This window comes from Triticum urartu, chromosome 3A (genome assembly GCF_056163025.1).
Source record: "Triticum urartu cultivar PI428250 chromosome 3A, HENAU_Tu73, whole genome shotgun sequence".
Taxonomy (NCBI): Eukaryota; Viridiplantae; Streptophyta; class Magnoliopsida; order Poales; family Poaceae; genus Triticum; species Triticum urartu.
The window spans coordinates 358,661,954-358,678,035 of record NC_141875.1 but is presented as its reverse complement, the minus strand read 5'-3'; positions in this window follow the sequence as shown (position 1 = coordinate 358,678,035).

Genomic DNA, 16,082 nt, shown 5'->3' with positions numbered 1-16,082 from the left:
CTCTTCAACCTTGTCGTTTCTCTAACTTCAGCCATCGCGCGGCGGGCGAGGTGGGGGTTTGCCGATAGTCGGTTTCCTTAACTGCGGTCCCACTTGTAAGGCCAACTCCAACGCACGACCCCAAACGGACCTCCGTTTTGCACGAACTCCAACGATAATTTTGACTAGAAAAGCAAGACCAAAGAAAACAAGAACCACAAGAATACATTTTACTACTCCTGTAAGTTGGATCAGTTCCTTCTCGATGCATTCATTGTGGATCTGTGGAGGCTCGATCTTGCGTGCTTCTTTCTTCTTCGAGTGTAAAGAAGTAGACGTTGCTTCCTCGCATCTAGTCTCATGTCTAGCCTCTATTCTAGTAGGAGTATCAACAAGTGCACTAATCTCATCTCTAGCCTCTCTGCTAGCTAAAAGTGATAGAACATCTACTAAATTGCGCTCTATCAATATATGGATGTACTCTTCTTCCCAATACAAATACTTGCATCCATTCTACTCCCTCCGTTGCACAATACATGCCTTCTATTTGTCAAAATATATATGTATCTAGACATGTATTAGTATATAGGTACATCCATTTTTGGACAAATGGAAGTCAAGTATTTTGGAACGGAGGGAGTACACAATAAAAATTTTAAGTTAGCACAACTAGTCTAATCCGAGAGCACAACCGAAGATTTGGTCGGGTTCTTCCTCCTTTTGCCGACACGTGGGACATCCAGCATCCAGGTCGTGTCATGAAAGAAAATAGAGTGGTAGTTGAAGCCACGAGATGTGCATCTTGGGTTAAACTGTAAATAGAATCTTACTACTCTTGAGTAACTCCAAAAGCGGCCACCAAAGATCTTTATTGGATTTGTTTTTCATCACCAGCACGTCGAGGTCAAAGATGTGCAGGTTCAGTGGGTCCTCTTGCGTTTTCACTGACATGTGGGGCCGCATGTGAGCAAATAGACGATGGGCTCCGCGCGTTGGCTGGCTGGCTGAGAAGAGAGATAGAGGAGGGCTGAGCACAGACTGTAGGAAATTTGTTCTACGTACCTCGATATAGGCTCGATATAGTGGGGTGGCATGGGCCATAACTAGCATTCACGTTGTAACATCCCAAAATTCTAAATTTTGGAATGTTATAATAAATAGATAGATTTGATTGATTGTTTGATTGATTGACTGAAAGTGAGTGAATTCGAAACTTTTGAAAGTTAAATGAGAGAGAATAAAAGGACTTTCCCAAACTTTCATTTTTGCATTTTATGATCTCCATGAATTCAAATTCTTTTCACCACAAAACCCTGGAGAGAAGATGACATGACTTCTTCCATTTATTTAAATGACAAGGGGTGTTGAAAATATTTGAATTTCATTTGAACATATTTCCGAACCTGGAACTTTATGCAGCTCAATGATTTTCACGAGAGAAGATAAAATGACTTCTTCAAATTATGAAATATGAGTTGGGAGTTTCAAAGGATCAATTTCAAGTCCTTTTGGAATTAATTTTCAATTTGGATTTATTTGAGTTTTATTCAAATTATTTTTCTCCAAAAATAAAATATATGGAAATTAGGGTAACATGATTCCCTACATTAGAAAATTGGAGAAAAATTTATTTGAAATCATTTTGGTATTTTTAAAATGATTTTAGTTGGATTTTAATAGACCAGTAGCACTCTTTGAATTATTAGAATTCGTGTGTATTTTACTTAATTCTAGGAAAATGTTCACCGTGTAGAAAATCTTTTTCTAAAAATTTTGATATATTATATGCCTATATAATATATATTTTTCTATTTGTTTTTATCCCTTTTGTTTGTCTGAAAAAAAGAGCTCCCCTCCGCCGAACTAGGCCGGCCCAACAGGCCAAGCCCAGCCCAGCGCGCCGCTCCTCTCCTTCCCGAGCGGGAGTCCCGCTCGGGCATGCCGCCGCACTGCCATGGCCGCCGTGCACTGTCCGGCCTCCTCCTCTGCCCCTTCTCCAAGCCTTGCGCAGCCCCCCCTCCTTTAAAGCCGCGCCCGCCGCCCGTCTCTCCCTCTTTTCCGCCGTACCGCCGCCCTTGCGCCGCATCCTGCCGCCAGCGGCGAGATCCACCGCCGCCGCCCCGCTCCGTCCTGCCCCGCGGACCACCGCTGACGCCGCCATCCGCCTCGCCTCGCCGCGCCGCCCTTCCCCAACCCCTTCGCCGCCCTCCTGGACGACCGGAGCCGCCGCCCCGGCCGGACCCGAGCCGCTGCCGCCGTCCTGTCTCGCCGGAGAACGCCATCGCCGCCACCGGTTTTCTCTCCGAAAACCGCCAACCCGTCGCGAACCGGTAAAACCCGCAAAAAAAAAACCCCGATCCGGTTTTCTTCGGTTTTTCTTTTAGATCGTTTTTTTTGTGGTTAGTCCTATACAGAGAACGTTCGTTGTCTATCCCTTCGGAGCGAACGAATCCATCCGTTAGCGTTCGGTAACGAACGTTTGCAATTTAGCCTTTTTCTTTTTCTATTTTAATTTCGGCCAGGGACTTATATGTGAGGAGTTTTCTTTACAGTTTAGTCCCTGAACTTCAAACACTCGCAACTTTTTGCTCGTTAGCCCAAATCCAACAAAACCAACGCCCACGTCTTCGTTATGATCCCCTCTATCCGGATAAACAACTAAAACATGTTTTTGAAAAGTTTAAAATTTGAATCAGATCAGATTTGAATTCAAACTTCATTTGATCATAACTTGAGTTTCGTAGCTCCGTTTGAGTTGATTCTTTTTGCAAATCGAAGCTCTTGACCTAAACATTCTAATAAGGCCAAATTCATATAATTTTGGTACTGTTAGAAATTGTTTTATGTTGCAAGAGTTATTTGCTTGGTTTTGATGTTTCCGAATCGTCTTCTTCGTTCTTTCTGATCTTTTGAGTGATTGCTTATGTGTGGTTCTATTACTTGCTTACGATAGATTGACCGGAGTGTGACGAGTAGAGCTATCAAGAGTTTTGAGTGCGAATCATCTTCATCAACATTGCAGGCAAGTTCACACTTTGATCATACCTTTTCTGCAACCCAGTTTTATTGCATTAGATCAATCCTCACACATTGCACGGTTAGGATCTAATTAAACTGTGGGATGGGAAGTAGATGAGGTAGTACCTATTACCTGTTTATTATCAAACCTTTGGGAGTTACTTCTACGTTTGCTTATTATGCCATGCTATGCTAGTAGACGTGGATTGGGTGAGTGATATCCATGACAGATGTGAGATTGTTAATTAATGGTTTATCTAAGGTGGCAACCTAACACACATCTGGGTGGATTGAGGCACCTGGGGTATCCAGGACTTGCCTGTTTTTTTGGACCGCCACCCAGGCTCAAAGGGATCATGAGATTATTCATACTAGAAACTTCCGTGTGCAGCCACAAGCCATTATGGGCTTTGGCATAGTTGACTAAGTTGTGCGAACTCTTACAGTGGTAGACTAGCAGATGTAGGGGATGTAGGTGGTACGGTCTACCCGATCGTAAGGTGCTAGCACTTCTGAAAGACTATGTCTGGGTCATCCGTTTCTCAAACACCATGTAGTGCGAGAAATCCAACGGAGGCGATCGAGTCTTGTGGGGAAAAGTGCGCAAACCTCTGCAGAGTGTATAAACTAATCATGATTAGCCGTGTCCCCAGTTATGGACATCTTGAGTATCTAGTTCTTGGATTATCCTGTTGATCTCATCATGTTACTTTAAATGAATATTGTTGGGTTTAATGATGTTACTTAATTGGGATTGAGAATGCTGTCAACCATTCTCAATGTTCAACAACCACCATGATAGTTAAATAAATTTATTCCTTTGCAGTAGGGAAAAATTGGCTTTACGCAAAAACCTTATAACCATAGAGCTTTTCCACCAGCCAAATATGCATGTAGTGATAGCCATTGTTCATCATTCTCTATGGTGTGAATTTGCCAGTACATTCAATGTACTGACCCGTTTCGGGCTGCAACGTCTCATGTTGCAGGTTTCTTACGACGAGTAAGTGATACGTTAGGGTTACGATTTCTACACTCAACTTTGCCGTTGGTGTTGATGGGAATCCACAACCTTGTTGCTTCCGCTAAATGGATTGAGGTAATAGTATTTACGTTACTTTATACATGTGATTTACCTTTGTTATAAATCTTTCGAGTACTGTGTGTGTCAGCATACCGATCCAGGGATGACACTTAAGCACAGAGACTTGATCCATTCGAGTCAGGTCGCTACAAGATGGTATCAGAGCACATGTTGACTGTAGGACGTGACCCTAGAAACTAGCAAGCCCATAGCAAAGATTTTTCTCTACAACTTTCCCTTTCAAAAAGATCTTTTACCTCTCTTCTCTTCTGAGCTTATTCAAAAATTCTCTTTAGTGTGACCATACCCCTTTCCCCTTTTGACCACATGAAGATTCGACTGGTGAGACCACTCCAAGAAGTATAGGATATTAGACCAGTAAGACCATTCGGAATAAAGAGGATTTTACCATACATTATGATAATGGAAACTACAGCTGTTGAAGACTCTGAAGACTAGGAGAATTTGAAGGATCTGAAGAATCCCCCGATTTGTATGACCTAGGAAGGCTACCCTTATGGAACTTGGCAGACTATGGAAGTGGTCAATACCCGAGATCAAGGTGTATCGGAGAAAGACTGAAACAAGGAGCATGAGAACTCAAAGTTTTGTCAAAGAAGACCCTAAGGCAGGAGATATCAACTATGGACTGATAGCGCATGGAAATGACAAGGGCAGAAACACGGTTATCTGTGATGTCATCGCCCGCTGATGCTATTGTCACCGTGCTGAGTTAAGGATGCATTTCTTCAGAATGGATTTGATGGAAGAAGGCTGATGGAGCACCTATCATAAGATGAAGTTTTAGCCCTAGCCAGTGTATCACCAGGATCTGGAGTAGTACATCAAGAAGTTTAAGGTGGATCTCCATGAAGCCGTATTTGACAAGGAAGTATTTCATGAAGAACTCAGGAACCAAAAGCTGAAAGTAGCCAAGCTGGAGGAGCTACAACCTCGAGATACCGGAGAATTGTCAGGAACTGAAGGACAGTATGACCATGGTTCATGTGAAGGATGTTGAAACCAGAAGTTTGGAATACAACTCCAGAAATATTGAAGGACATCATGAGAGACTTCACGTCAATAGAGATGATCTGGCAAAAGAGCTGGAGAAGGACAAGCACGATGGCAAGAAGCCATCGGAGACATGACCAAGACTTGAAGAGTTTGGCGACGTTGACCTTAGGAGACCAAACCCCTGTTTTATACCTACGTTAGATGCGACGTTTGTGAGCTATCATTTGTTTGATGTTTTTCGACAGCCACAACAAAAATCTGTCTTTTCAAAACTTTTGTTTGTATTGTGTACATCCCTCTCTATCTCTCTTATCTCACCTCAAACCCATGGACCCAATAGAGGATGAATGAAGATGAGCTTGTATTTTCTGGACCGATGAGTCAATTGGAGACAGACCGATGGATTCAGAACATGGAGGATCACATGGAGAACAACCCTATAGTCGAAAAGGATATGGCCCAGCATGCTCTTCAATGCTTTGAAAGAGGTGCTGCTACTTGGTGGAGAATGTACCAAACCATCAATGGATGGCAAGGAGTAACCACTTGGAAAGAATTTAAGTTGACTTTGCTAAAGTCTCAGTTTGTGTCCCAGAAATTGAAGCCTTATGGAAAGGATATGAAGAAAACTTATGCATGCAAGCTTTGTGGAGAAATAGGACACAACCATAAAGAACACAAGGATGAATGCCCTAATTGTGAAGGAAGTCACCCAGCTGAAGAATGCCTAACTAGGCAGATCACTTGTTTCCTTGTGTGAAGGGACTACCCACTACCCTGCACAATGTCACATTTACACCATGGTACAAGGAACCATCCAGCAGAAGAAAGAAGTAATGAAAGGAGCCCTCATGGAAATTTTAGAAGAAGCTGTGATGAAGGAAGATGTGGAGGACACACCTAAAGAAGACCCGGGTAAACCCTGCACTAAGTCTTGTTATTCATATGGAGAAGAAGGACACATCTCCCAAAATTGTTTGAATGGGGATTTAATAGAATTCCCGACAGAGGAAGTATAATATGACCCACAAGAAATAGAATCCATGATTGGAATGGAAAAGTCCAGGAAGAGAAGCAGATTTGATTCCAGGAAGGACCTGAGTCATATCACCTGTTATAGGTGCAAGGAGTCAGGGCACTACCTCAACAATTGCCCAAAAAGGAAACCTTGATACTTGTCAGAAGGAATATGTTTTAGTTGTAAAGGAGCAGGGCACTTTGCTAGAGAATGCCCCAAGGAGAAGGAAACTTGTGCTAGATAGTTGAGTTTGCAACAAAAGAAATGGAGTAGTAGAAGTGAGAACATTTTATTTTGTATCAAGGTGTTGAGTTGAGACATGTAATGGAAGAGCGAGAGATTTTAATCATTGGAGAATAAAATAAGGTTAGCATCGTTGGTACTGATATGGATTTTATGAGTTTTTACTCTATGAAGAAGGATTTTGACCATTTTTGAGGATAAGAGAAATATGGTCTATGGAAGATTTGTGCATTTTAAGGGTGGTAGTACCCTGTAAAGAACCCTTGACTCTTGGAAAAGATAAGGATACTCCACTGAGTGGATTTCGGACAAAATGAATATGAGTTTTGTCTCGATATGTGCAATACCCCAAGAGTGTGTGGGATGAAGTTGGAGACGTCAGTTGTTTGGACCAAATGTGATCAAGGAGTCAGAAGAGAATGTTAAGTTGATTCGAGATAGACTGAAGGTAGCTCAGTCCAGGCAGAAGAGTTATGTAGACTCAAAAAAAACTCAAGGAGGTAGTCTATGAAATTGGAGACCGAGAATGTCTTCATGTGTTCCCTCTGCGAGGAGTTAAATGAATTGGAGTTAAGGTAAAGTTAGCCCCGAGATTTGTAGGACCATAGCGAGTTTTGAAGCGTATGAGAGAAGTGGCCTACAAGTTGGAGTTACCCGAAGAACTATCAGGAGTTCAGGATGTGTTTCACGGTTCCCAGTTGAAGAAGTGCCATGCAGAGATGGCCAATATTCCCGTGTAAGGACGCTTGACCGCGGAAAGGATAATGATGTTCCACGAAGTGGAATAGGGACTTCATAAGTATAAGATTTTATCTCAGTATGAGGGATATCCCACGAGGATGAAGAGATGAATTACTATTGGATATAAATGAGGTATGATGTCGGAAATATGGATCAATAGAAACTCCATGAGGAGTCTGAGTAATCATGTCCTAGTTTGGTGCCAATAGAAGGAAGGAAGATAGTACAATTGGATGGATTTAAGAATACTAGGAAGTTGGAAGTTGGAACAATGATCAGTTGCCCGATGATAAGTTCAAGGACTACAAGTGATGAGATGGGCCATAACCCACAGGCCCCAGGACCTGCCAAGAAGCAAACACACTCTTGCTGAAGGAAAAACCCTGGAAGAGGATATGCCCTTATCGATAGACGATTTTATTGGAGTTTACGCAAAACCTGAGAGTTGTGAAGGAACGATAGATGTTTGTCTGGCTTGCAGAATCTATGGATATATCCGAACTTCGTTCGTCGACAAGAGAAATTCTGCAATGCTTGTGAGGATGACCGAGTGTTAGAATGCGAGATTCGCTAAACCGTATACAACGTAATGATTTGGGTGCGGGATGGATTGATCACCATACCGACTTACTCTTATTGGTCGCCTTGCTATATGGGATGGTAAATCTGAGTGACTTTACCTATTGTAGAGAGACGACGATATTAAACCTTGTTTAAACCTTAGAATGGTATAGCAATTTTTTTCCCTTGTACAAGGCAGCTTTTGCCAACCGTAGGTTATACGGTGAGGTTCAACCCAGACCCATTTCCTATAGGAGAAACCATAAATTGTTGACCACCATGAGATATCGATAGTTGTTTAGTTTTGGCACCAGACCCGTCAGCTAAGAAGACCCAATCTCGGAAGAACCTTACCAAGAGGAAAGGACAGAAGAATTGAGGAAAAGGTTATGCCACGACCGGAAGAGCTCAGAGAAGGAATTTTCTCAAGGATCTGAGAAGACCGACCCTGTCAAGAATAAGGATGGAGTATATGAGTATTGATGGGACCGTAACCATGCTTCTAAGGGTGGTAGCACCCCAGACCCCGGAGACGATTGATGGATTTTTTAGGAGACCCCAACCCTAACCTATTTCTTTCTAGTCTCTCCGAATCTCGAGGACGAGATTCATTTTAAGGGTGGTAGGTTTGTAACATCCCAAAATTCTAAATTTTGGAATGTTATAATAAATAGATAGATTTGATAGATTGTTTGATTGATTGACTGAAAGTGAGTGAATTCGAAACTTTTGAAAGTTAAATGAGAGGGAATAAAAGGACTTTCCCAAACTTTCATTTTTGCATTTTATGATCTCCATGAATTCAAATTCTTTTCACCACAAAACCCTGGAGAGAAGATGACATGACTTCTTCCATTTATTTAAATGACAAGGGGTGTTGAAAATATTTGAATTTCATTTGAAAATATTTCCGAACCTGGAACTTTATGCAACTCAATGATTTTCACGAGAGAAGATAAAATGACTTCTTCAAATTATGAAATATGAGTTGGGAGTTTCAAAGGATCAATTTCAAGTCCTTTTGGAATTAATTTTCAATTTGGATTTATTTGAGTTTTATTCAAATTATTTTTCTCCAAAAATAAAATATATGGAAATTAGGGTAATATGATTCCCTACATTAGAAAATTGGAGAAAAATTTATTTGAAATCATTTTGGTATTTTTAAAATGATTTTAGTTGGATTTTAATAGACCAGTAGCACTCTTTGATGCTAGGAAAATGTTCACCGTGTAGAAAATCTTTTTCTGAAAATTTTGATATATTATATGCCTATATAATATATATTTTTCTATTTGTTTTTATCCCTTTTGTTTGTCTGGAAAAAAAAGAGCTCCCCTCCGCCGAACTAGGCCGGCCCAACAGGCCAAGCCCAGCCCAGCGCGCCGCTCCTCTCCTTCCCGAGCGGGAGTCCCGCTCGGGCACGCCGCCGCACCGCCATGGCCGCCGTGCACTGTCCGGCCTCCTCCTCTGCCCCTTCTCCAAGCCTCGCGCAGCCCCCCTCCTTTAAAGCCGCGCCCGCCGCCCGTCTCTCCCTCTTTTCCCCCGTACCGCCGCCCTTGCGCCGCATCCCGCCGCCGCCGGCGAGATCCACCGCCGCCGCCCCGCTCCGTCCTGCCCCGCGGACCACCGCCGACGCCGCCATCTGCCTCGCCTCGCCGCGCCGCCCTTCCCCAACCCCTTCGCCGCCCTCCTGGACGACCGGAGCCGCCGCCCCGGCCGGACCCGAGCCGCTGCCGGCGTCCTGTCTCGCCGGAGAACACCATCGCCGCCACCGGTTTTCTCTTCGAAAACCGCCAACCCGTCGCGAACCGGTAAAACCCGCAAAAAAACCCGATCCGGTTTTCTTCGGTTTTTCTTTTAGATCGTTTTTTTGTGGTTAGTCCTATACAGAGAACGTTCGCTGTCTATCCCTTCGGAGCGAACGAATCCATCCGTTAGCGTTCGGTAACGAACGTTTGCAGTTTAGCCTTTTTCTTTTTCTATTTTAATTTCGGCCAGGGACTTATATGTGAGGAGTTTTCTTTACAGTTTAGTCCCTGAACTTCAAACACTCGCAACTTTTTGCCCGTTAGCCCAAATCCAACGAAACCAACGCCCACGTCTTCCTTATGATCCCCTCTATCCAGATAAACAACTTAAACATGTTTTTGAAAATTTTAAAATTGGAATTAGATCAGATTTGAATTCAAACTTCATTTGATCATAACTTGAGTTTCGTAGCTCCGTTTGAGTTGATTCTTTTTGCAAATCGAAGCTCTTGACCTAAACATTCTAATAAGGCCAAATTCATATAATTTTGGTGCTGTTAGAAATTGTTTTATGTTGCAAGAGTTATTTGCTTGGTTTTGATGTTTCCGAATCGTCTTCTTCGTTCTTTCTGATCTTTTGAGTGATTGCTTATGTGTGGTTCTATTACTTGCTTACGATAGATTGACCGGAGTGTGACGAGTAGAGCTATCAAGAGTTTTGAGTGCGAATCATCGTCATCAACATTGCAGGCAAGTTCACACTTTGATCATACCTTTTCTGCAACCCAGTTTTATTGCATTAGATCAATCCTCACACATTGCATGGTTAGGATCTAATTAAACTGTGGGATGGGAAGTAGATGAGGTAGTACCTATTACCTGTTTATTATCAAACCTTTGGGAGTTACTTCTACGTTTGCTTATTATGCCATGCTATGCTAGTAGACGTGGATTGGGTGAGTGATATCCATGACAGATGTGAGATTGTTAATTAATGGTTTATCTAAGGTGGCAACCTAACACACATCTGGGTGGATTGAGGCACCTGGGGTATCCAGGACTTGCCTGTTTTTTTGGACCGCCACCCAGGCTCAAAGGGATCATGAGATTATTCATACTAGAAACTTCCGTCTGTAGCCACAAGCCATTATGGGCTCTGGCATAGTTGACTAAGTTGTGCGAACTCTTACAGTGGTAGACTAGCAGATGTAGGGGATGTAGGTGGTACGGTCTACCCGATCGTAAGGTGCTAGCGCTTCTGAAAGACTATGTCTCGGTCATCCGTTTCTCAAACACCATGTAGTGCGAGAAATCCAACGGAGGCGATCGAGTCTTGTGGGGAAAAGTGCGCAAACCTCTGCAGAGTGTATAAACTAATCATGATTAGCCGTGTCCCCGGTTATGGACATCTTGAGTATCTAGTTCTTGGATTATCCTGTTGATCTCATCATGTTACTTTAAATGAATATTGTTGGGTTTAATGATTTTACTTAATTGGGATTGAGAATGCTGTCAACCATTCTCAATGTTCAACAACCACCATGATAGTTAAATAAATTTATTCCTTTGCAGTAGGGAAAAATTGGCTTTACGCAAAAACCTTATAACCATAGAGCTTTTCCACCAGCCAAATATGCATGTAGTGATAGCCATTGTTCATCATTCTCTATGGTGTGAATTTGCCAGTACATTCAATGTACTGACCCGTTTCGGGCTGCAACGTCTCATGTTGCAGGTTTCTTACGACGAGTAAGTGATACGTTAGGGTTACGATTTCTACACTCAACTTTGCCGTTGGTGTTGATGGGAATCCACAACCTTGTTGCTTCCGCTAAATGGATTGAGGTAATAGTATTTACGTTACTTTATACATGTGATTTACCTCTGTTATAAATCCTTCGAGTACTATGTGTGTCAGCATACCGATCCAGGGATGACACTTAAGCACAGAGACTTGATCCATTCGGGTCAGGTCGCTACACACGTCTAGCAGTACGGCACACGCCACCCACACGAGTCCCATCCGACACCAATTTTCTTGGAGTCCATGCTATAGCCATCTCTTCTCCCTCCTGTTTTCTCAGCCATCGGGCGGTGGGCGGGGTGGGGTTTGCCGATAGTCGGTTTGCTCAACTGCGGTCCCACTTGTAAGTGAAAATGCAACACCGCACGCATTCCCGCTTGAGCGGCGTGCCGGACCAACCGTGTGGGGGTGCGACGTGAACACGGCAGGCTTTTCCTTTTAAACTCGTAACTTGTAAAATTTGGTTCTGCTCCATGGCGCGACCGATAGATAGAAAATAACGATTTTGCCTAGAGTAATGAGAAGTTTGGTTCTGGCGCCGTTCATGCATGGAGTACGTACGAAAATTATGTAGTTGATGCGAAAGGTAAGATAATTAATGTAGTATCATATACTACTACATGGATTTGACAGAAAGATAAAAATACATACGGATCCATCAACGACATCCTCATGCCCTAGTGCGCCGGGTCACCAACCGACGTGTGAGGAGCAGCGGCATTGGCGGCGAGCTCAACGTGCTTCTGAACAATGCCGTCCAAGGTTGCCCTGCAGTCCAAGAAGGCCAGCGTCCTATCATCCTCCTCTTGCATGTAGTAGTCCTTGTGGACGATTTGCGCGTAGACGTGGGTGATTATATCGATGGTGTCTTGCTGCACCAAGCGCTGCGCGGCGAGCGCGACCTCGAGGTGGACATTCTCCGGCGCGACTGCGGGCAGTCGCAGGGCCACCAGTGCGTCGAAGAGGTTGTCACCATAGTGGCCGTTGAGGGTGGCGGGCATCACAGAGCCTGGGTGCGTCGGCTGGAGGCTTACGTCAAAGTCGTCCGCAAGCTTCTTGACGACGATGAACTTGTCAAGTAAACCGACGAGGACCTCATCGAACAAGGAGACGAAGCTGTCGTCCAAGCGGCCCCTCCCCTAGCGGCCTCAAGCAATACTACCTAGAGACGTTCCTCGGTGCCGGGCCGCAGGCCGGCGTCGTGGACCATCTGGCACAGCCGGCTGATGCTCGCGCTCATCGCCTCCATGGGTCTAGCTTAGCTTCTAGTCAACTGATCTTGCGATTCGAGTGATCACTCTTGCCCTTGGTTAGCGTGCGTAGGTGCGTAGGATTTCGTACTACTCCTCAGCCCTCTACTGCACCTGCCTTTGGCTGTATGATAGGTGGGCCAGCCACCCCCTGGGCCCACATGTCATTCACCCAAAGGCAGTTGCCGTAAGTCAATGAAGCTGTGTCCCCCTCCGTGCCGGTGCAGTATAGTTATCTCACCGGACCTCTAGTTGGGGCCAAACGAGAGAAGTTTGATGTTTACTGGTTTATTGGTCCCCTTTGCATTTTGCGCCAAGTTTTGACCTTTGATTTAACTAATAAAATGTTAATGCATGTAAACAAAAATGTTGTGTAAGTCACCTTACGAAAACCAAATAATCTCGAAATACTTAGGTATGGTGCATTAACTCCCTCCTTGTTTCTTATTTCGTGACATATCAACCAATGAGAGATGTGGGCCGTGCATGCTTTCAATGACTTGAGACTACCAAACATGACATGCAGTGTTTAGTTCATTGCATGTAATCCTATTAGTACTCTAGTTAGCAAAAAAACATTAAGTTCTCTCGCCGATAGGAATAGAACACCATGTATTTATTTACAGAGGGAGTATTACATTTTTTGTGACATGCATTACTAGATATTGCTAGTCAAATACTAAAATCCAGATGGACGTGGTAGTACTCCTAAATCCAGACGGTGGTGCTACTAGTACTAGTAGTAGTACTACCAATGTAGTAGTAGGAGTACTAGCACTGTACTACCCGTTGGTCAAATTATTACGTGCTACTCCTCACAGTGAAGTGACAAGACCCTGCGCCAGAGATGACACCTAAGTATAGGCGCCGTGTTTGGCATACCATACTCAGCCTCACCGTCTGCAGTCACTATCATCATGGTTGTAGAGCTAGCCTGCTTACAGCTAGCCTTGTTCGACATAATTTCCCATGCGTAGATGCCCGTGCATTGCACGGAACACCAAGACTGGGGGTGGACGGCTCCAGCAGCAGCCATCGCGCCAGATTTTACCATGGCCTTCTAGATGTCGTGGGGAGGAGATAAGGCTGATTGTGAGAGACAAGGAGTTGTTTGTAAATAGGGAACACGTGCGGGCATCTTTTTGCAAAAATGGAGAAGCTTGGTTTGTATGTGTCAGATCTAGATCCGACGGCTATTGCTGAAAGATGGGAGGCACAACATCATCACCAACTCAGGACCTGTTTGATTCACAGGATTTTGAAAACGTAGGAATAGGACACGGCAATATTACAAGTTTCAAATTGATATTACAAATGTTAGGAGTAATGCTGCACCTACGAAGAGGGAATTACTAGGAAGTTTATGTAAGAACTTTTGTTACTTTAGGTGGATGCAGCATTATCGAACAAACTAAAATCCACCACCCTAACAAGTCACTAATGGGCAAATAAGTTTTCGAGTCTCTAGCCACTTGATGTTTCAAAAACAAATCCAGCTTCTACGGAGACTTTGTCATTTAGGCTTAGACGCTTGTGGTGATCAGTACACCATTCATTGTTGCACCAGAGAACGCCAAACCTCATTACCTTGAGCAGACTTGCCTCCAGGACAAAGAACCTGGCCAATTTAATCTCAGATGTGCTGCCTCGGTAGTCGATCAAATCAATTTCTGTAAGATGGAGATCAAGGCATTCGATGATATTGTTATAGTGCAGCACATTTTTCACTTTCGGGTCTTTTTTGTCTGCAAAAGAAGAGAACATATTAGAGCAGCTGGCTGCGTAATATTGTCGTGTCATCAAGAGGTACCAATATCATTCGCTCATACGATGGGGTTGGCTGGCTAGTGATATTTTTTCACTCTCTCTCTCTCTCTTTCTGTTTCCTCTCATTTAACTAGGAGCACATGAAGAGCTTGGGCATTTGTTGCCTTCCAGTATGTGGCCGATGCCATATTTCGCAAAAATATGCCGCATAATATGCATCAATGTCAAATCAAAAGATTTTGGCACCTCTCTCATGATGTGAGAGAGTTGGCACCGCTGTGCACACAGACCCACATGTATAAACAAATCAATCAAACCAACTACACCAGCCTCTCACTCTCCCAAACAAGTGTTTTTTATTTCCTCAGTCCTCTCTCTCTCCCACGCAGTGTTTTTCATTGCTTGAGTTAATTTGGCACCGGAGCAAAGTAGGTGATCCCGATTGGGGCACCAGGTGAGCAATGGAGGGGCATCGATGCTAAATGCATCACAAGTGAATTTGGCACATGTTTTGGCCTACATAGCCCACTTTTGTACTCCCTCCGTCCCAAAATTCTTGTCTTAAATTTGTCTAAATACGGATGTATCTAGTTACATTTTAGTGTTAGATAAATCCGTATCTAAACAAATGTAAGACAAGAATTTTGGGACAAAGGGAATACTACCTCGTATTTAGTATAAAATTTTGACCATAGATTTACCTAAGAAAATGCCAATGCATGTCACTAAAAATTACACCATTTGAAATTATGTTCAAATACGAATCCAACGATATAGTTCTTAGTGACATGCATTAACACTTTGTCAGTTAAATCTATGGTCAAATTTTGATACTACAAACTTGGAAGAGTAAACCAGGACGGAGGTAGTACTTGCTCTTAGGTTAACCATAGAGTTACTAGAGTAGTCTAAAATACTTTCCACTATGACTAGCCTAGGCTACTACAGTAGTACAGCATAAAAATGATGCAGGTGATCACGTGAGAAAAAAATACTAAAAACATTTCTTTCGGTGCAGTGCGTAGATGCAGTTTTGAACACTACACTTGTCATCGTAATTTGGGAAAATTACGAAAAATTGAGCTACATTGTGATTACCGTTTACTTATAGGAAAGAAGTTTCACCTCGATGAGTAGCTTCTCCGTGCATGGAAAGCATGTAAGGAATCCAACAACTTGATCCAGATTAGGGCTGATAGATTTTAGTGCTAAGATCTTCACTGTGCGCATGGACTTCGTCAAGCTTGTGGGAATCATTTTTTGGAAGACGGTTGTAAATACATCAAGAAGAAATTTAAAAATGTGAATTTCAAGAAGACGGAGAAGAAGATGAGTGATGTACCTGAACGATTACAGATCCAATAAAGAGTTCGGAGAATTTGGCAGACGAGTACACCAACGCTGTCAATTTTGGCACGTCAATGACCCGAATTTTTGTTGGACCTTCTAGATCTGATACAAGCAATCTCAAGGAAAGGCGCATTCTCAATGACCATAACGTGGAACGGCTGGAGTGATCTCTTCCCAATTGATGTCTTGTTGCGGGGCCAGCAAGACACATAAATCCATCAGAGATTTGTCGAGGCGATGTGGAGGCTAATGAACCCGTGGATCTGCTCAAGACGAAGGTACTCGAGTGCAGTACAGCTGCGGAGCAGGTGCTCCATAGCCTTCTTCAAGATGATAATGTCGAAGAGGTCGAGTTGCTTGAGTTGAGGGAGAAGAAGGGCGGGCGCGGCATTAATCTGGGGAAGATAGCAGGAGCTGAAGCTGGCGCGGCGCAGCGTTGGCATGAGGCGGAGCACGGACGGCGGCAGAGAGCGACATCGTCCAGCTTCAAAGCTGAGCT